The following is a 22,953-nucleotide window of genomic DNA, read 5'->3' on the forward strand; positions in this document are numbered from 1 at the left end:
TGTTTATTTGTATATCTTAGGAGGTGCATGACAACCACTGAATGTTTACATTACATCTAGTCAGATCACTGCCTTAAATACCCGTTTAGAACACTTGAAAACACCTGTTGCAGCTGTACAGCAGTAGACAGATTTTAGCTCCCTCTGCTCTGACCACGACATTCTCCTCCTGTTTAATGACCTCCATACCACTCAGACGTCCAGCGTTCACTTGTTTGAAGGCTTCTACTGACTTGTAACACTTAAACTCGTTCAGAGTATGAGCACTGACACAGCAGAGCAGACTAGATAAGCAATGATATCCGAAAGGGTGAACTTAGGCAGTAAGGCAACTTCATTCCTTACTAGGGACTTCATACGGATCCAGTCCATTTATAAGGCCAATCTTCTCCATATACCGATCTCTGGCTTCTTTCTGCAACGTGTCCCTATATATTCCACATCCTTTCTTGCATTTTAGCATGTTTCTCTCTCAGTAAAATCGTGTTTCTTCCTCGGTCTTTGTTTCGCGTCTGCCTTTGTTTACTAGCGGTAAGGCACGAAACATGGATCCGATATCCCATAATGCAACACGTGTGCCCGCGCCCAATTCAACGCGACCACTGGACCATGGGAAGGCGAATGTAGCGTGAAGAATAAAGAAAACCAATAAACGAAAATTACAGTTAAAATTTCGTTTTGGTTTCCCCGTTTATGATTTGTTCTGTTTTGGGTTGAAAAACGAAAACAAACATCAATCCCCAATTTTTGGCTCATACAAAAAAACAGGAAAACGAAATAGGGCTGCATCATTTTTTTGTTTTTCCGTTTGCCAGATTGAATGGAATAGTTGAATGATCAGATGATACACGGACCCAAAAGATCTGGATCCACGCAGCGCTTTCGTTTTTTCCTTTTTTTCTGAATATTGAATACTTGTTTCATGCGGTATCTGATTCCCCCTTTTCTTATGTGTTTGGTCTTTTCAAGTAAATGACTTATTTAGTTGCAGTACCGGGAGAAGTCACAGGGTGGCGCTGTGGGCTGCGGATGTAGCTTGGGATGCCTTTAGCTGGAAGGTCTCGTCTTTACTTTGTCCATTACGGGAGATGAACGAGACCAGAGCTGTAGAGAAAGAGTTGTCCTGAAGCCGTTGACGGCCGCGGACGAGCATGGCTGCTCTACATCCGGGGTTTCGCCGTCACTTCATTTTGCTCAAAGGGTCCTGTGCAGCAACGGGGACGCCATTGAGTGTCGTTGGCGTGTCGACCACTTCCCAGGTAAGTTGATATAATAGGGAGATTAATCAAAGTTGTCTGTCTTTGTCAGCGTAAGCTATCACAAGTACAGTCTCTGAGGATGTAATTTTGCCAGTTTGGGTAATATAAAATCACAATGGTAATGTGAAAAACCGTTAATCGTGTGGTAATAGCTAGCGTTTTCAACACGGCGCTTCTGGTTCAACTTTGGATTTGACGTGTTCGCAAAACATCGATGCTACCTTTCAATCTATATTTTAAACGATGACATGTCACATATTTTATAAGATACCGTCCTGTTGTCTTCTGTCAATATCCATACAGTCGTTGTGTTTGATTTCAGAGCTATTTGCTTATCGGTCATTTATAAATAGCTAATGTTTCTAAGCTAGCTGGAAGCTAATGTCAACAAGTTAGTTGATGCACGGAGATCTTTATGCTATCTAACTAGATCCAATAATGGACTACGAGGCATTCAAATGCTGATGTTCATGGCTTCAGGTATTACTTAAGTAGAATTTGGGATTTTTGTGCCATTGAGTGTCTACTGTGTCGGGTGTCGAGTCGACACAGGCTATCACAAGTACAGTCTCCGAGGATGTCATTTGTTGTTTTTGGGTAGTATACAATGGTGATGTTACCTGCTCATTTCTTGTTAAGCTGACATTAAGCTTACATTACTCGTGTATCTTTACGATAGCTAGATTCACAATGAACTGCGAGGCATTGAAATGGTGATGTTCATGTTGTCATTTTTCTGTTCGGATCTAGGTTCTAGCAGATTGTTGGTGGAGATCGCTACAGCAGGCTGGTGCAGACTGGTGGTGTTGGTGGGGACCGCTACAGCCATCGGAAGGGATTTGGCAGGAGGTGGAGCCTTCTTTGCTTGACTTTTACTGCCAAGGTAGCTTTTTCCCTTCCCATGGTTCTTCCCTTTCATTATTGATGCATTTACCTGCAATCCTGAGCCTCAACCTGGTGTATTTGGTGATCACTCTCCTCTTGACATCATGGCAGGATGGAAGGTTTGATTTCACAGTCATGGCCTCTTCCACTAGTTCACTGACTGAGCACTCCATTAGGGCTTCTGATGTCCTGGCCCGGAACAGCTGCTCAACGTGCTGCAGTAAAGAGAATACATCCGCAGATGGCTGGTGAAGTGCGCCCTCTCTGTACTCCTTCATCTGCAGCAGTGTGGCGTTGTCCGGTACAGCGTCGTCACTGTTCCTTAAGGCAGGCTTACAGGCCGAACACAAAGAGCCGCCTAGTACACCCTTGATGACGTATCCGGCCAGATGGTATAGCACACAGGACTCCGCTTTTGTGAGTGCATTTGGTGGATGGGTGGCTGGTGGTGGTGGTGTGTCTACCAAGTGCTAGAATCATAGCTGTCATCTGTTGTAATTATTCACTTGGTCATAATGATACCACAGATTCATTTTTGTCTTTTGTATTCCCATTGAGTTGTGTTACAGGTGGAAATGATTCTGCTCCTACTGCATGAGACTGCTGCTGTTGATGGGGAAGTGCTTTTGCCAGAAATGGCTTAGTTGCAGGTGGTGGCTTTCTTGAGTTGCACTGATAAGGTAACCTAACTAACCTTTTGAGGACCCTTACAGTAAGTAATATTATATCTGTGTCTAACATTTTGTATTTCCGGTGATTGAGGTCTTTAGCTGCAAAATGTATAGGACTTTGGTCAGACTAGTAGGGCCGGATATATGTGCACAGCAACATAGTTGTCTTTTTTTTGTTTCTATACGCCATCCCAATGGAATTCAAATGAAACTACGGTAAAAAGAGAATAAAAGTGCCTTTCAAAACATTCAAGGATCAGAGAGAAGTAATAATAAAACGAAGACACATTAACACATTTTTAACAAAAATAAAACGGTAGTTAAAAAGTCCTAAGGAATAGGCTAACTGAAACAAATGAGTTTTTAGTCTGCATTTGAACTTGGGTAATAAGTCAGGGGGCAGTGCATTCCAGAGCTGAGGAGCAGAGCAACTGAAAAGCTCTATTCCCCATGGTACTGAGATGGGCAGAGGGACAGAGAGGAGGATGGTCGAGGACAAACCGAGGTAGCGAGAGGGAATGGCAAGGCAAGATTGTTGCAAGATTGTGAATGGCCTGGAAGGTGTGCAGGACAGGAGTATTTTAAGAAGCACAGGGTATTGAGCACTCAGAGACATAGCCAAGGTAAGAATGGAAGACGCCGAACAACCATTCAACAAGTTAATTGAGTCAAGACTGGGTCAAGAAATACCAGAGGACAGTTTTCAAAGGTATGGACTAGTGAAAGTGACTGTTGACAGACAGGGTGTCAAGACAATGGTGTCGTATTCGTGGGTAAGCGGTTAGGGTGTCAGACTTGTAGCCCAAAGGATGCTGGTTCGACTCCGACCCGCCAGGTTGGTGCGGGGAGTAATTAACCAGTGCTCTCCCCCATCCTCCTCCCTGACTGAGGTACCCTGATCATGGTACCGTCCCGCCACACTGCGCCATTGGGGACTGCCCCCTTGCATGGATGAGGCAGAAATGCAATTTTCTAGTGTGCAGTGTTCACTTGAATTTTGTGGAGTACTGTGTCACAGTGAATTTAAATGTATTACTTTAATAAATGTTAATGACAAGTAGGAATGGGCAGCATAGTTGCAATGCCTAGTCTTGCCACCCTTGTAAGATCAGATAGCTAACTTTTAGTGTCTGTTTTCACCCTTGTAAAATCAGATAACTAACTTTTAGTGTCTGTTTTCACAGAAATTTGTCTAGCGTGACACTTCTCCACAATCCACATGTAAACAGGCATTTAAAAACAATATGGCCATTGGTCTTGTCCTCTAGGTCCTCTAGGCCCAAGCTGTTAGGGCAGCACAGTACAATAAATTAAGTTGCCAAAAAAAAAACTTAAAATATTCCTCTGTGGTATTAAAAAAAAATGCTTTCCATGTAGATGTGTGCATTCTACTGTTCTCCACTTCTGTGAAGCAATACTATAGGATGAGGGTGAAAATGGTGTTTATATATATTTTTTTTCAGCAGCAAGACATTCTAAAATTTCTTCCAGAAGGGAGGAACGCTAATTATTGGTTTAGCAAAGGGTCCAGAGCAATCTTGTCCGCCATTCTTGCTGTGTGATCCATTTAACTTTCCAATAAATGTCCCTCCAGGGTGTGGCCTACCATTTTGGCACTGTACCTTTAAACAAAGTCTTGGGTAGGCTGTGGCATTCCAACAAATATAAATTGGTTCTAATTGGCCCAAAATGTGCTTAGGAAATATCCCTATGCCATTATATCTCCTGCATGAAACGTTGATGTAAGACAGAGTCCATCTTTTCATGTTGTTATCGACAAAATTCTGTCAATTCCACCTGAGAGTGTAGATGTAGATATCAAGACTCATCAGACTAGGCAACATTTTTCCGATCTTTTAGTGTCGTTTATGGTGAGCCAGTCGAAATTGTTGCCTCATTTTCCTGTTCTTGGCTGACAGGAGTGGCACCAAATGTGTTTTTCTGCTGCTGTAACCCATTTGCCTCAAGATGTGCTGTGTAATCAGGGATTCTCTTATGCATACCTTTGTTGTACTGAGTGGTTATTTGACTTAATGTTGCCTTTGTATCAGCTCCAACCAGTCTGGCTATTCTCCTCTGCCATCAACAAGACATTTTTGCCCACAGAATCGCTGCTCACTGTATTCCCCCCCCCCCCCCTTACCATTGTTTGTTAACCCCAGAGATGGTTATGTGTGAATATCCCAGCAGATCAGTCTTTTCTGAAATATTCAAATCATTCCCTTTCAGCACCAACAGCCATGCCATGTATATAAATAAATCTCTCTCTTTTTTCTTCTCCTGTCTGCTCCTCTCTGGTCATAGGTTGATGCTTTCAATGCATTGGAAGTTCCAGCATGTTCCAGTGAATTCCAATTCTTCATGCATTATTGATTTCACACACACACACACACACACACACACACACACACACACACACACAACACACACACACACACACATACAGTACACACACACACACACACACACACACACACGTCTTGTCATGTACACAGACATGCCGTTTTATTCATAGTTATTTTGTTTGGGCTGTTTATGTTTCTATTTGGAGTATGTTTTTTATTTCAAATAAAAGATTGAACCATTCAAGCACAGGTTGTACAGCTGTGGGTTATTTACTTCATGTTCATTGCATCATGTTCATGTTCATTTGCATCCTGCATTGAGTGGTTTGACAGGTCTGATGATGACCAGCATCATAAAGGCTGAAATTAACAAATGCTATATTACTGTAGGCCTACAACTGGGACATGCTGGGTTTATGTATTTATCTTTTTATGTATTGGAAGTATTTTATCCATTAAAATATCCTACTGCAAATCTGCTGAATCCAAAACAAATAGACATTATCAAGGGCTACGGACAATTAGCATCTCAATGGTAAGTAATGGAGCTTCCTAGCTAAGATGACGTTTCCCTCCCAAAGTGTAACTGCAATGATATTACCGTATTACGGTACTGACACTTCAATGTTTTTATATGACAATGAAGGCCATAAAATGGCCTACAAAAAACAAAACGAACTCGTTCTTTTGGGGGCGGCATAATCTGATATAATTACCGTTAAAGGACGCTCTCGCTCAATGAAATGTATTGACAGCTCCCGGTGTATAGGACCCTTCTGCGGTGGGCGTAGACTACGCAAACCACGTGACCACTCGTCGGCAAAGATCAAAGGATGCTCCAACTCTTTTCTCTACAGCTCTGAACGAGACTACTGAAGATATCAAGCCACTCTGATTGTTTTGTACTGTTTATGTGATTTCAGGTGGGTTTGTAGTAATAAAAACGAATGTATTTGCTGTCTTAGTAATGTATACATGTTATAGAAGATTAATAACTGTGTAAAGTGCTTTAGTTTAACTCAATAATTCCGTTTGCTTTGTGTAAACTGTAGCACACTCGTCTGACAACACGAACGAGTGTCTGAAGGGAATTGCGTTGTGAATGTGAATATGTCCGCCGGATCTTGTAAGGTATCCAACACTTTAGAAAGCTGGAAATGTTGAAAATGTCATGTTAAGGAGATTGTGTTTCAATGTTCATCATGAGAATGTTTATGAGATAAGGTCTCATCTGTCTTTACTTTGTCCATTACGGGAGACGAACGAGACTACTGAAGATATCAAGCCACTCTGATTGTTTTGTACTGTTTATGTGATTTCAGATTTAATAAATATGTGGCACTGAAGAAGTGACTCCTGTCCGTATGTGCAACATCATCATAAAAAAAAAAATTGAATATGTGGCTAGTAGAAAAGCTGAATGGCTAGTGACTCGGGAAAATCTCTAGCCACAGTGGCCGGCAAGTGAAAAAGTTAATGTCAAGCCCTGGTGTGTATGTGTGTGTGTGTGCGTGTGTGTGTTTATCTTTTGCAAGGCATGCAAAACAGAGACTCCTGTTTACCCACCTGCTGTGTTGCGCCTCACAATACAATGGCATTGGTTGTGTGTGTGTGTGTGTGTGTGTGTGTGTGTGTGTGTGCGTGCATGCGTGCGTGCATGCGTGCCTGCGTGCGTGTGTGCATGTGTGTGTGCATGTGTGTGATAGTCTTATGCATTCGGCCAACTGTTGTTGCCAATTTTATAGGCCTATTATAAAACCAATGTACATAACTAATTACAATGCAATTATACACCAAATCAAACAAACACCAACAAAAAATATTTTATATATTATAAGATATTATAACAAATATTTTAACATGCTTGCCAAACTGCATTTTAACCTGCTTGATGTGAGGGAATCTGACTATATTTTAACCTGCTCGCTGACAGCTAGAATTAAACAGCATCCTTTCTCACTGCAAAGCTTAATATTCTAACATTAGGGAGTTAATAGTTAACAGGAAACAGATGTCTTGAGTAGAGATACTGGTGTGCTCTACCAATTTTGTGGTTTAGGCCTACCCAGGCCCGTCACTAGGTTTGAGAGACGGGGGCTTAGCCCCAGAGGAAGAAAATCTAATTTTTTTCAGCGCACCTGCTAAGGTTTTGTCTATGAATTCATTATTTTCAGAGCAAAGAAATCCCGCACACTGTCCATTCCACCAACAAACTTTAATATATTGTCTCGGTCATCCGACCTTCTTCATGTTGTATTAAAGTTTGTTGGTGGAATGGACAGTGTGCAGGATTTCTTTCAACTTGAATGACAACCCCACTGGGATAATATCCTACGCACCTGCCCACCTGCAGAGGTGTGCAAAAGCGTCTTCTTGAACAATTATTTTAAGAGCACCATACCGATTTCTAAACACTAGTTACATTGGATTTTTTTAAATTCACATTTAATGAACATTCCTTATATGTTAGCTAAACAAAACATTTCAAAATGTTTCAACTGATGAATATTAATATGTTATGTTATGAGTATACAGTGGGTCCAATATGTATTTGATCCCGTGCTGATTTTGTTGGTTTGCCTACTAACAAAGACATGATCAGTCAATAAATGTTATGATAATATGTATTCTAATATGGAGAGACAGAATAGCAAAAAGAAAATCCAGAAATTAACTGAAGAGAATATATATTAATTTATTTCCATTTCATCGAGCAAAATAAGTATTTGATCCCCTGACAACTGATTACAGTTCCGGGCCCACAGACCAGGTGGGCACTTCCGATCAACTTGTCATCTGAATTAAAGACACCTGTACATACTAACATGCATAAAAGACACATTGAATCAGCAGAATCAGTCCATAGTATGAGTGAATCAGCCACACTCCAACCTCACCAGCATGGGAAAGACCAAAGAGTGGTCAAATGATATCAGGGACACGATTTTAGACCTGAACAAAGATTAAACGGGCTGCAAAGCCACAAGAAAGAGACTGAGTATTAATGACCCAGCTGTTGATGCATTTCTTCCAAAATGTGAGGAATACAAAATGACTATCCATCAGCCTGTCTGGGGTTCTATACAAGATTCAACCTTTTGTAGGGATTTGATAATCATGAGAACAGAAAGAAATCACCCTAGGGATAAAGCTACTGGGACCAAAATCACTGAGAAAACTACTGGTAGCACTTAATGCCACAGAGGTTTAAAATCCTGTACTGCACACATGGTACCTCTACTTCAGAAGGAACCTGTGCAGTCCCACTTGAGGTTTGCCGACGGACATCAGACTGGTTTAGGATATGATAAGGAGGTGCTGTAGTCAGATGAAACCAAAATCAAGCTGTTTGGAATGATCACAATTCAATGTGTTATGAGAAAGAGTACTGCTGTCTATGATCCCAAGAACACCCTCCTCACCATCATGCATGAAAGTGGTATCATTATGGTTTGAGGGTGTTTGTCTGGCCAAGGCACAGGACAACTTCACATCGTCAACGAATGGATGGAGGGAGACATGTAATGTGCAATCCTGAGTGCAAACGTCGTTCCCTCCACCACTACACTGAAGGGTGGGCCATTTTTGGATCTCCCAACATGACAATAATACACAGCATCAAGTCAAAGCAACCTCACCAGCATGGGAAAGACCAAAGAGTGGTCAAATGATATCAGGGACACGATTTTAGACCTGAACAAAGATTAAACGGGCTGCAAAGCCACAAGAAAGAGACTGAGTATTAATGACCCATTCAATAAGAAGCATATTAAAGTCGTGAAGTGGCCTAGACAGTCTCCAAATATTAACCCCATAGTAATTCTATGGAGAGAACTGAACCTCCCATTTACCAAGCTACAGCCACAAACTATTAATGTTTTAGAGATAATGTGCAAAGAAAAATGGGCAAAAATATTTTCTACTATATGCACAAACATTGTCATCAACTAAAAGAAGCATCTGACCTCAGTGCTAGACAACTAGGACTTTGCCACAAAGCACTTTATCTTCTTTTGCTAGTGGGGTCAAATACCTATTTGCCTAAATTAAATACAAATAAATTAAAATATATTATTTTAAGTTATTCTCTGGAATTTCTTTTTGATATTCTGTCTCTCCATGTTTGAATACATATTATCATAAATTTATGGACTGATCATGTCTTTATTAGTGGGCAAACCGGCAAAATCAGCAAGGGATCAAATATATATTGGACTCACTGTATGTTTCCCCCTGCATAACATATTGCTGTGCACTCTGCTTTTATTGATGTGCAGTAGGATATAAGTGGCATTAAACAATAAATAAGCAAACAGGAACTTGTATTCAGATTAACTGGTGGTTCATATTCAGTGCTTTACTGCATTTGGGAATGTATACAGGATTTCTACATAATATGGTAAAAAATACATTTATGTAGCTATAGGAAATTCTTCATTTATGAATGCTGACAGCATCTCATGTATTTTCTTGGCACAATCAGTGCAGAAGTTAGTTATCTATTAAGGTTAAAGTTGCCAAAGTATCTACCCATATTATGCTAACGTTAGCGTTAGATCCGCGGTCTTTCCTATGGCCAGAGAAAATGGAATATTGTACGAGAATGGTCACTAGCTGGTGGCCAGGAGTGGCACTGCAGCTATGTTCTTGCAGCCAAGTAAATAATGAATGGGTCCCAATGGGGCTGTATGCTTCTTATAATTGTATCTGCCCATGTAATTTTTCCCCTGGAAATAATGAAGTCGCGTTCGATAGATAAGAGTAAGTGAAAGCATTTGCCGACACGTTTGCATCTTGTCAAGTGTTAGATTCCTGAAAATGACCCTTATTTAAACTATGGCAATGACATCACACGTGACAATCGACTTTACAGCACCTCGCCATTTGTTTTGTAGTTTTAAGTCTGGCTTCAGATGTCGATGTGTTTAAAGTTATGTTATGATTGTTGCGGACATCTGCTATTTATCGCATTTAAGGTGTAGTGTGAGAGCCTATGTATCTGATTTGGGGGCCTGTGGGATTTGGATGTTAATTTTTGGAGACATTCATATCTTCATTCTATAGGGTCTAAGGAATGAAAAAAAACATGTCTCCATTTTTTCTTTTGACTTTTAGTGCCTTAAACCCCTTAACATTCCTGATGATGTGCCTGAAAAACGCCTGAAAAGCAATCCAAATTGAAATGGTAACTGCACCCCAGCCCTTTGTGCTATTGACAAAATAAGACCACTTTTGTAAAGCAGACATTCTCTATTTCCTTCATATATAGTCAGATTCACTGTAAATTGTTCTGGTGGAACCTGTAGGTTAAGAATTATTATAATTTTTGATAATTTCTGTCCCTTGCCTAAAAAAAATAAAATGTATATCTATTAAACAGACCTTTTACTGTGAGGAAATTAAACAAAGACAACAAGTCCTAAGAACTTTAATTTCAAGTTTCATTACAATATCTCAAAATTTGTGCTCTCTACACCATTTTATATGTGGGTATGCCTAGGCGATTTTGCAAAGTACCATTTGGAGTCTCCAGCTGGACACTTTGGGAGACATATTCAGATTCAGATTCAGATTCAGATTACTTTATTAGTCCCATGAAGGGCAATTCAGTTTGCGGTCCCAGTCTCCATCAGTCAATGAATAGATAGTATAAATAAAAAGAGTAGAAAATGAAATGCAAAACCTAAAGGAAACAAAAAACAATAAATAATAAATAGGAAACAAAAACATACACATTTTAACACATACATTCAAACACCCTGTCCTGTCAGTGATGAGCAGCCCTCAGTAAATTAAATGGTCAGTAATGAACTCTACCCCTACAACCTTGTTTAATAATCTAATGGTTGTAGGGATGAAAGATCCAGAGTAACGCTTTGTTTTTGTCCTGACAGAATAATAGCGCCTCCCAGAGGGCATTAATGAAAATTCACCACTTAAAACATGGTCAGGTTGACTAGTGATACTTTTAGCCTTTTGGACTGCCTGTTTGTTAAACAGAGCACTCAGACTATTTAGCTGTGTTCCAATAATCTTTGATGACGTGTTAACAATACTGCTGAGACTGTTCTTGTCTTTGACTGAAAGGCTATTGAACCAGCATAAAAAAGAGAAAGTTAAGAGACTCTCAATAAAAGACTGATAAAAGTTACGTAAAATGGTTTTAGAGACACTGAAGGAGTTAAGCTTCCTCAGCAAATGAATTCTCTGTTGTCCCTTTTTGACAATTGTCTCAGTGTTTATATGGAACTTGAGCTCACTGTCAAATATTGTACCTAAGTACTTATAGGAGTCAACGATTTCCACGTCTCCCCCATGTATGACACTTGCTATTGGTTCTGCCTTTGCCTTCCTAAAATCAATTATGAGCTCTTTTGTCTTGGCTACATTTAAATCTAAAAAATTATCGTCGCACCACTTCACAAATGAGGTCAATGCTAGCCCATGACTGGAGTGTGGGCCTTGAAATAAAGATAGCAGTGCAGTGTCATCTGAAACTTGACTAAGTGACTTCCTTGTTGGGAAGTCCTGCAGCTGTCGGTGTACAAAATAAAAAGTAAAGGAGAGAGAACACAGCCTTGCGGCGAGCCCGTATTTGAGGAAATGGGTTGTGATAGTTGACCATTTACAAATACTCGCTGTATTCTATCTGTTAAAAATACCAAGGTATGCTAATGGAAAACATGCCACTTTAAAACTTCATGTAGCGACTTAAGTGTCTTTTTGGTTAATCTGATGACTTTTAAAAATATGCCTTTTCAGTGACAGAATCATTGTTTTTCAACATACCAGTAATTACAACTTTGTGCCACCGTCAGAAGCGTTTCCCACGGTTTAGCAGGGCTGCAGATTAGCTCTGATCTCCAAAAAATAACCAGCACTGCCTGTTTGTATTATGGACGTAGACATGTGGGCATATTCGTGCTGTACGTGACTATGCTTAAAGTCATGATGTCATCTAGCGACTTTTAGCGACTTTTCAGCGAGCAAATAGTGACTGATTTTTTTGCCAACACTGCCTGACTGCAATAAAATATCTTTTTATCCGACATTATAGATATTCATGTTTCATGTTTAGTCTACTATTACCAGTGTTCCAGTCATAATTGACCGACATGACGGGTTTGTTTTGCTGTTGATGGTTACATGTGGTTTCAAAAAAAAGAGAATTGACTGATTATCCTTTTTCATGTTAAGTTTTCATATTAAGCATTTAACTTGCTTGGATTCATTCCATTAGTATATTTTTCTGTAGCTGGCTTACAATTCAGTCAGTTCAGTGCCTGTTTCGAGGTACAGTATTTGATATATAAAGGATTAGTGACTTCAGTTTGATGCATTGCATGTTTCGCGATGGCAAGCAAGATATTATCTGAGAGCAAAATCAGAAGTCGACTTTCAGCTATGTATCCAGTGTCAGAAAGCAGACATGTCTGAACTGGTACATCAGCCCTCACTGGAAACATATTCAAAATTTCTGTCTTTTGTCCATGAGAGAGGAAAATATGGAGATGCCGATTACCCACAGATAAGTAAACAGCTACAACCATACAGTGCAAGTGATCTGCAGCAGAATAATGCTGTATGGCACAGGAACTGTTACAAATCAACCTGTAACAGTCAGCATCTGCAGCGTGTTAAGATTCGCTACCAAAGAGCATGTGAGGAGGGTAAGCCAGAGAATCTCCAGACACGGCGTGGTAGGCCCAGAGTCATGAATAGGAAAGAGTTGTGTATATCCCATTGGCATACGTGGGCAAGGGGCGGGGTCTATTTTCCGTGTCATGGCTCCTCCCTGTAGACTTCAAGAAGTTCCATATCCGGAAGTGGGCCCCGTAGACTTTCGTTTGACTGTCGACACCTTTCTCGGTAAGTTGATAAATGGGAGAACAAATCGAAATGTTTTCTGTGTTTCAGTATCCGTTGTCTAAAGTATAGCCTTCAATTATGTAATTGCATGTGGTTTGCATGAAAATTGCGATGTCGATGTTAAAGACGAACGCTGTTTAGGAATGAATAACCACTTCTGGTAGCTTAAGTTAGCATAGCGGCTTGGCTCCGGTCCAACTTCACAAGTGGCTACGTTACAATCCTATACAATGCGCTACTATCTGTATCATAAACGACTGTGTTTTCTACTTCCCACATTCATATAACGCCATATTACCCGTGTACATTCGTGGTTTGATCTTCCCAGCTATTTGAATGCATGTAGCTGCATGTGGTTAGCGTAGCGAGTAAGCATTTACGTGTGGATGTGTTGGCTAGCTACAAAAATTACAATTGAGTCCCGAATATTAAAGTACTGAAGTTGATGACCCCAGGTATTTCAGAAACCGAGAAATATATATTTCTGTTGAGTAAACCATGGATGTTTGCTGAACAGTTGCTGAACAGTTTGCTGAACAGTTTTGAAGTTGGCTAGTCGAACTACTATGCACAGTCCGTAGCCAGATGTGCACCGCATTGACAATGCGCCGTATACCTGTATTTCTCCTTTTAGCTCTGTGAAATCAAATAGTTTCTGATTGATTTGAATGAGTGGTGGATTAATGTCTATTTTTTTGTCTGCCAGTCTATCACTCCTCTATCACTCATCTGTTTTGTGTGTTTGATTAGGGACTTTGGTTCGGCATACACTACTGGCTGTACCTATTGTTTTCATTACTACCATGTGGGACACAGTAAGATGCGTAAGATGCCTTGTGAATCTAAGGTAATTATTGTATTGAAATTGACACGACATATATACCAGTATATGTGAATAGTCTGGTACTATATGTTTGTAGTTCATATGTGTAGGTCCAAACTCCATGACAGCTGATGAGGTATTGAAGGCACAACTGTAATATTTATTTCAAAGCAATTGAGGTTCAAGTAATATGTAATGTAGTAATGTAGGGAAGTGTGAAGGCATATTTGGCATTAATTTATAGGCAGGTGTTTAAATGGAACAGAGAAAGTAACCATTGAATTGCATTGTAGGACATTCCTAAATATCAATCATAACCGAATCGTTGCTGAAGAAATCGTTTTTCAAATCAAATCGGCATGAATGCTCTGATTTATACCCCTAGTCATGACTAGAAGAAAATAAAGACAAAAACACATTGACAATTTGTCAACGGTTTATTCTCCCTGTTTGACATGTTCATGCTGTGTCTTGAGGTTTTTTTTGGTGTTTGTTTGTTTTTTTTTTTTTTTTTGAGAAGAGAAAATTGTATTAGCACAGCACTGTGTCATTGTACATCACATGGTGGACAAAAGGGTGTTTTCAATGAATACATCACCAGAAATGTGCAATCATCACTTTCGTCCAAACTAGAGATGCTGCTCCACAAGACCAACCCATTCACAGGGCCACTACAGCAGAGTGGCGGCGCTCTTCTTTTGGTGTATCCTTTAGTGGACAGGTGGGATTAATATAAGGTCTATAGCGAGAGCTAATAGTTTTTAGGTTCCATTACTTTGGATTAGTTCTAGGTCACATCGTGAGGTAACACGTGGGGGGTTTGGGGTTGTGGTCATTTGAGGATGGTGTGCATGTACACAAAAGGGGGGGGGGGTGTAATTCACATACCAGTGTTGTAACACAGTGCGTGTATTGAGCAATTTTTAAATCCGGTTAACATTAAAACCCAAAATGAATGTAACAGAATATCCAGCTTGGTGTGTTGTTATTATTACTATGTCATTCTTTACTTCACTGATTACCCCAGAACTTCATGTGTTTCTTTATTTCATTGCTCCAGGTGTGTCATATTCACTCATCATTGACTGATGACCCCTGAACAGATTGTCAGTGCCCTTCCTAACTTCATGTGATTCTTTATTTCATTGCTCCAGGTGTGTCATATTCACTCATCATTGACTGATGACCCCTGAACAGATTGTCAGTGCCCTTCCTAACTTCATGTGATTCTTTATTTCATTGCTCCAGGTGTGTCATATTCACTCATCATTGACTGATGACCCCTGAACAGATTGTCAGTGCCCTTCCTAACTTCATGTGATTCTTTATTTCATTGCTCCAGGTGTCATATTCACTCATCATTGACTGATGACCCCTGAACAGATTGTCAGTGCCCTTCCCAACTTCATGTGTTTCTTTATGTCATTGCTCTTCCTCATACAGCTTGCCCCCACATTCACCGCTTGGTGTGTTGTTATTATTACTATGTGATTCTTTACTTCACTGATGACCCCTGAACAGATTGTCAGTGCCCTTCCTAACTTCATGTGATTCTTTATTTCATTGCTCCAGGTGTGTCATATTCACTCATCATTGACTGATGACCCCTGAACAGATTGTCGGTGCCCTTCCCAACTTCATGTGTTTCTTTATTTCATTGCTCTTCCTCATACAGCTTGCCCCCACATTCACCGCTTGGTGTGTATATAACAATGTGTTTCTTTATTTCATTGCTCCAGGTGTGTCATATTCACTCATCATTCACAGATATCCGGCCCTTCTTCATACAGCTTGCCCCCCTCCCCACATTCACAGCTTGGTGTGTTGTTATTATTACTATGTGATTCCTTACTTCACTGATGACCCCTGAACTTCATGTGTTTCTTTATTTCATTGCTCCAGGTGTGTCATATTCACTCATCATTGACTGATGACCCCTGAACAGATTTCCGGCCCTTCTTCATACAGCTTGTCTTCCACCTTCACAGTCATGGTGTGTATATTGTTATTACAATGTGATTCTTCATTTCATTGCTCGTCTTCATACAGCTTGCCCCCCTCCCCACATTCACAGCTTGGTGTGTTGCTATTATTACTATGAGATTCCTCACTTCACTGATGACCCCTGAACGTCATGTGTTTCTTTATTTCATTGCTCCATTGTCATATTCACTCATCATTGACTGATGACCCCTGAACAGATTGTCAGTGCCCTTCCTAACTTCATGTGATTCTTTATTTCATTGCTCCAGGTGTGTCATATCCACTCATCATTGACTGATGACCCCTGAACAGATTGTCAGTGCCCTTCCCAACTTCATGTGTTTCTTTGTCATTGCTCTTCCTCATACAGCTTGCCCCCACACTCACAGCTTGGTGTGTATATTGTAACAATGTGTTTCTTTATTTCATTGCTCCAGATGTGTCATGTTCACTCATCATTCACAGATATCCGGCCCTTCTTCATACAGCTTGCCCCCTCCCCACATTCACTGCTTGGTGTGTTGTTATTATTACTATGTGATTCTTTACTTCACTGATGACCCCTGAACAGATTGTCAGTGCCCTTCCTAACTTCACGTGATTCTTTATTTCATTGCTCCAGGTGTGTCATATTCACTCATCATTGACTGATGACCCCTGAACAGATTGTCAGTGCCCTTCCTAACTTCATGTGATTCTTTATTTCATTGCTCCAGCTGTGTCATATTCACTCATCATTGACTGATGACCCCTGAACAGATTTCCGGCCCTTCTTCATACACCTTGTCTTCCACCTTCACAGTCATGGTGTGTATATTGTTATTACAATGTGATTCTTCATTTCATTGCTCGTCTTCATACAGCTTGTCTCCCACCTTCATCTGGTTCTTCACTTAATTGCTCCAGGTGTACCATATTCACTGATAATGATATTTGTTGTTCATATACAGCAGCATAGACCCCTTTTACAGTTTTAATTTTCTTTTCTGTCTATTTCAATGTTACACGTTGAGTATGACCGCTGCATGTCTGTGTTGTTGACAGGCACAACACTCAGGAGTGCTGTGAGTTGCATGACACCTGCAGAGGCTCCATACTACAGACTACTACTACTCGGTACTACAGAAACCGGATCACTTGACAAGCCTGTGTCCTGTTTTGGCCTTCCACACTCTGTAGGATTGCATAGGCTCCATTTCTTCTCCCACATCACCATTCCAAAACAACTCCAGATGTTTCGTTTGTATTATGGCCAGTTTCTTTACATCTGTTACACTACCTGTGTTTTGCACCCAAAACTGGACTGCTCTATCTGTTTCTTGTTTTTTATCATTATCACTTGCATTGCTGTAAATATGTTCCATTAGCTCAGTTTTGCAACTATGAAGTGTACAGTTTTGTTGTTGTATTACTGTTACGCTGAGCAAAAAGAAACCTCAAACCTTACTCTTAGGCCTATGTGAATTCTTCATGCGTGTCGTGCTCTGTCAACAGTTTGATGCTTACAAAGCATTCCAAGTGTCTGTATGATGTTCTACCATTATGCTATGCCTTCACACAGTTAATAACAAAAGGTATACAGTATTAAAAATGCATATTCACACTAGGTTATTGTCTAACTTGGCACCATAGCAGTGAGCATCCAGTGTATTTCTGTGTTCAAAACATACATAAATACATTTTAAAAAAAATTAATTGACCCACTCAAGTACTGGTTATACAGTTGTTGTCTTTTTTTAATTATAATTTATTTAGTCCACATGACAGATCCATGGCCCTGCTCCATGCCACTGATTCAGAGTCGTGTGTAGGGACTACACGTCTCTGCCCTGATCCTCTTCACTCTGCCTGCATGCAACGATGCATGTTTTTGGCAGGTCTGATGCAGCCTCATAAAGGCTAAAGCTGGCCTGCGTCTCACTGCTAGAGATCTATAGACATACAAGTGTATGTGATTAGTTTTTAACGAATTAATATTTGTAGTGTAAATAATGAACACAACGCTTTTGCGATTACAGTCAAAAGCTACCAAGAAAGTTAGCATCTCATAGGTAAGTGGCGGGCTCCTGGCTAAGCTAATGGTGATTTCCCTCAAAACGTGATAAAAACACACCAGTTCTACGACAGTAGCGTGTAAACAACACAGTATTTTATATCACCTAGATGTACTAGACGAATTACCTAAAAAAATGGGATGGATCCCGTTTGTGTGCATATTTATTCAATGCTTACCGTAGAAAGGCTTATTCTGCTCAGTAGAAGTCAATGACGGCTCTCTGTTTGTTTAGAACTTTAGCGTGTCTACACATGACTCTGACAGCCACTAGGTGACTTTCCCGCCGAGATCAAAGGTAGGCGTAACTCTGTTATCAATGGCTCTGGGTAGGCCATCGACAGGTCCAGCAGAAACAGCTGCAACGCCGTCATGTTCATCCGGCGAGACTTTATACACTCACTCAGCAGCAGCTGCAGCCAGTAAGGAAAAGTGTTTTTTTTGTCAGAAGCAGACCAAAGATATTCTTCACGAGGTGTCCTCTTTTAATGCAGGCAAACAACTGAAAGAAGCTGTGCAAAAGAGCAACAACCAACAGTGGAAAGTACAGCTTAGTGCTGCCATCACTGCAGATGATGCACGCGCAATTGATGTCAAGTATCACCTAAAATGCTGGGTGCAGAATGTTCAACGAAATAAAAGGGCATGTGATGAAAGTAAGGAGTTTGAAAAGGTGGAACATAATGTTGGGGTGGTAGCATCAGATATTGAGTTTATTGGCTTAGTTCGATGTGGCTTGCAGGCTGGAGAGGTCATCAATATGACTGACCTCAAGTCAGCCTATTCCACCATTCTTGAAACAAATGGTGTACATAATGTACAGACAACAACAAAGAACATTAAACAGAAACTTACCTCTCACATTCAGAATGTCCAGTTCATTAAGACAAAGCCTCGCAATCCTCCTAAAGTGTGTGATGCAGCGGTGGGAGAAGTGACAACTAAAACAACTCATGATGACATACACAAGTTGTTTGAGAGCGCATCTATTCTGCGAGATGCCATTGCTGCTCATATCAAACAACCTTGGAAATTTGAAGGAGAGCTAAGCACCGTTGATGCTGAAAACAGTGTCCCCAAAGAGTTGTACACATTTCTCCGCTGGGTACTTGAAGGACCAACTTCAAGCATTAGACAAGAGACTATGCGCACAGCTTCTGCTCACAGAGATGTCCTTGCTTTGAGTCAGAATCTCATGTACTCTTTCAAGACAAAGCGTCAAGTAATGTACACAGAGAAACATCCCAACACACCATTCCGCCATCACCTAGAATCAGGGGCGCCGCCAGGAATTTTGGGCCCTATGAAAGATTCTAATTTTGGGCCTATCCCCCCCCCCCACCCCCCCCCCCCCCCCCCCCCCCCCTCCCCCCCTTCTTTTTTTTCTTTTTAAATTATTACTATTGTTATTCGGGGGAGCGGAGGGGGGCATGAAGGGCATGAATCCAACACATAGATTTATATAGGCCTAATTTGAATTGTTAAGAATCTTCAGAGGGGGCAAATAATCATTCTGAAAGACATACAGCATTATGGTCGGAAAAGCTGAGGCTTTTGTTTTTCCATATTCAAATAAGACAGATTTCCCAATATCATTTCCATGAATTCTTAATTAAAATAGCGCAGATAGCTACTCAACATAGAGACAATTTTCCTTTCTTTGCGCCTACCCCGTGTGGTTAGCCGCCTGGGTAGCCTAGGACGCAATTCCATAGGGTTACACTCACAGAGCTTATTGGTAGTCAGCGTCAGTCTGGTATTAGACATAGGCTGTGCCGTGTGCGCAGATTATCCAAAATGATTTGGTGACTGACGTCAATAGCCTATCTAACCTGCAGCTGTCTCGTCAAATCGCTGTTCATTTTCTGCATCCAAGTTTTCTGTCGGACTGAAACTGAACGTGACTAACAGGTTGTGGTGCGCTGTCCATCAGCACCACGCTGACATTAGTCTAATTTAGACGTCAGATAAGCATTTAGCCTATTTCGTGCCAAGGGTAAAACTCTTTGTAACTTCATGAGAAGAAGAAAATCTCTTGCCCTAGCCATTAGGTTAGCCTACTCCGTGTTGTTACATTGTTGTGAGGAATGATTGTAAAAAAAAAAAGCCACCGCTTGTGAAAGGCACCGCTCTCCTGCGCAAACATGATAATTAAATGGCTGATGAGAGCATCCAAAACTTAGGCTACAAGTTGTTGTCAAATCAGCCTTCATTCCCCTCACTTAAGTTTCAACTGATGCTGTTGGGTGACCAGAGAGAACCAAAACTTTACTGATGAGAGGGTCAAAACCGAACACAAACAAAAGCAGGTCAACGAGTGCTGTGTTCCCCCCTTGCGCTGTTGGTCCACACCGCGCTGACAGTGGCAGTTGATAGACGTGCAACATTCATCACGAAACGCGGACATAATCTACAAATTTGATATGGACAAAACAACAACCCCTCCATCATGAGTGTTGTGCCATTGCTATGCAGGATAATGGCCGAACCATTTAGTTATATAAAAAACATTATTTTGGCACTTAATACCCACGAAGCAAGCGATTCTGTCAGCCCTGCAATCGCTTCAGCAGTAGGCTATGGTAGTCGGGAAAGTAGGCTATTATGTTTGGAGGCTATAGTTTATCACTTTTGCCGTTGCCTCGCGGTGACAATATAGGTGGATTGTTTAAATAGGAGCCATGCTAACGTGCTCTCTTGGAAGTTTATCCAAGGTTTCCGTTTGTTAGTTAGGCCTATCATTTCATTGCGTTTGCAAACGCAATGTCATTGAGTGAGCATACCTTTCTTGGAGAAAAATTGAGTGACCAGTTGCCTGCTTCTGACCCTCTCTTCTTTCTGCCGTCTTTTCTTGCCAACCTGACTACATTACTCTGTCACCACCAGCTCACCATCATGTGGTTAAGACATAGATTGTAGCCTACTGTAGCCCATATTACTAACATTCTAACATTCTATGGGTTAAGACCTCAAGTCGCTCTGTACTCCTGCTGCCAGCATTTCGGACGCTGTGCGATTCAACGCCTCGCGCGCCGCCAGATTGGACCGCACCATTTCGCAAGAGCTAAGGGGGGGAGGGTCCTAAACAACTGACGAAAACGTTATGGAAATCGATAGTTGTGAGTTTAATGGGCCTACGTTCATTTCCAATTACAATTTCATTGTAAATAGACATTTTTTTAAAAGGCAAGAATATTAGTTCTAATATTTTATTAGGCTATTAATTGCCATCCGCGGACGGGCCGTTGTGTTGGTCTGGGCCGTTATAATCAGTACCACTTTTCCCCCCCTGTCGGCGCCCCTGCCTAGAATGGCCACAGCAGCTAGCTGTAGGCATAGCAGTTCATCAATCAACAAGAAGTAAGAAGCTTCTTGACTTCCTCCATGGTTCTGGTTTGTCTGTTGATTATGATCGGATTGTGGGGTTCTTCTCTATTTATGTCAGACAAGCACTTTTGGTCCGGTGAGTTATCTGCAGATTTTATTGGACTACTTCCGATATGGAAACAGTAACATGGAACATCCTAGCGAGAAATACCATTCTCGCTGATCTTAGGTAGGATGCACACTGGCTTGTGTCATCCCAGGGCATTTATACTCTGGGCCCACACAGCCCCATGGCCCTGCCAGGCCCTTTACAGATGCAAATTAGCTTGACCACACCTCACCTGAGCTGGCACTCAACACAGATTACAATGCTGACACACTGGAACGATATATACATAAAGTCACAGACATATATCTATATTCCTGCATATACATGTACATATAATAATCTGCATATGAATCATATAAGAATAAAAATATTACCACATAGTCCCCCATTTTGAGTCTCAAAAAGACTCACAAAGGGTTACAATTTTTTATCTTATATGCCTTCAATCTTCAATCTTCAAATTTCAATTCTTAAATCGTGGCGAAAACCTTCATCTTGCAAAAACCCCATTCTGCCAATTTAAGGGGGAAAAAAGACGTGAAGGGAAAATTCCTACGATGGCTTCATTTCAATATGACAGCCCTGCATGTTCAGTTAAGAATTGATTTAACATGAATTTGTAACCATTCTGCATTAAAATTTTAACTGAGTACTATAGGCCATCTGCAACCCCTTAACCGTGTTACAGTGTTACACATTACCATTCTACATTGTCTTGAGTTACACTAAATATTTGACTAGTTATATGTTTCTTCGCTATTTGCTTATCAATTTACTGTCTTCAGACTACCAGGAATATCCAATCATATCATTTCACAAATACATTGCACACACTTTGTCATCCTATCAATGAATATGAAATATCACACTGTTTCCACTCAGCTATTGCAGTGATTTGACCTCTAATGACTTGTTCTGTTGTTATATGATTCATGTTTATATTGCTAAATAATCAAGTTGTGTAAGTGGCAAGAATCTGACATTCTGTACATTCACTCTGAATGATATGGCAATTTGTCTAGCTCTGTGTCAGAACTTATTCAACTTTCTCATCATAACATTCCTAACTGATTCATCATGCTCGTTCAAAGTTCAAACACAGTTACACAATTTCATTTACTGATATGTCCATGTGATTTCTTGCTTCTCTCACTGCTCCATCCTCCATGGCTCAGTATCCCAGAGTCTCTTGTTCTCTGTGATGTATGCAATTTGGCTTGCTGTTGCTTGTTGTGTCTTTTGTCATCAAGGTGTTAATGACCGTTAATCCTGTCTTAGCTCCTTTCATGGTTGAATATTTGTGTTCCCAAGTGTTCTGCTGCGGTTGCTTTCATGTGTTAAGGATTTCTGAAGTCCTTTGAAATGTATGCATTGTCTGATGTTGTGTTCCTTCGGCTACACATCGAAAACAACTCCCCATTTAGACAGTAGATGAGCCCAGTCTATTTGATGGTTTGTTAATTCACTTTGAATCCCTCCCAGTTTTGCCTCAGGTGTGAAGTTTCTTCCTTTGTTGACTTGACCCCCGAGTCAGCCCACGGTTAGACTGTTGTTCTGTTGTGGTCTCCTGTCTCCGGTGTACTGGCCTCCTGGTCTGGTGGCCACACCCTCTGGTTCCTTCCCATGCCG

At 40.8% G+C, this 22,953-nt stretch overlaps 2 long non-coding RNA genes across 5 annotated transcripts; both read left to right on the forward strand.

Moving 5' to 3' along the window:
* Nucleotides 1–1,113: 1,113 nt before the first annotated feature.
* On the forward strand, nt 1,114–5,223 carry LOC134437591 (uncharacterized). Of its 2 annotated transcripts, XR_010032433.1 has the most exons (5): nt 1,114–1,259; nt 2,010–2,142; nt 2,256–2,561; nt 2,714–2,824; nt 5,120–5,223. It is a non-coding gene; the product is annotated as an uncharacterized LOC134437591 (long non-coding RNA). The 2 variants fall into 2 exon arrangements; XR_010032432.1 differs by having other exon boundaries at nt 2,010–2,561.
* A 7,666-nt stretch (nt 5,224–12,889) lies between these two features.
* On the forward strand, nt 12,890–17,441 carry LOC134437592 (uncharacterized). Of its 3 annotated transcripts, XR_010032434.1 has the most exons (4): nt 12,890–13,029; nt 15,755–15,845; nt 16,552–16,642; nt 16,880–17,441. It is a non-coding gene; the product is annotated as an uncharacterized LOC134437592 (long non-coding RNA). The 3 variants fall into 3 exon arrangements; XR_010032436.1 differs by lacking the exon at nt 15,755–15,845; XR_010032435.1 differs by lacking the exons at nt 12,890–13,029; nt 15,755–15,845 and adding an exon at nt 16,098–16,351.
* Nucleotides 17,442–22,953: the final 5,512 nt, after the last annotated feature.

The sequence above is a fragment of the Engraulis encrasicolus genome, chromosome 21, assembly GCF_034702125.1.
Source record: "Engraulis encrasicolus isolate BLACKSEA-1 chromosome 21, IST_EnEncr_1.0, whole genome shotgun sequence".
NCBI lineage: Eukaryota > Metazoa > Chordata > Actinopteri > Clupeiformes > Engraulidae > Engraulis > Engraulis encrasicolus.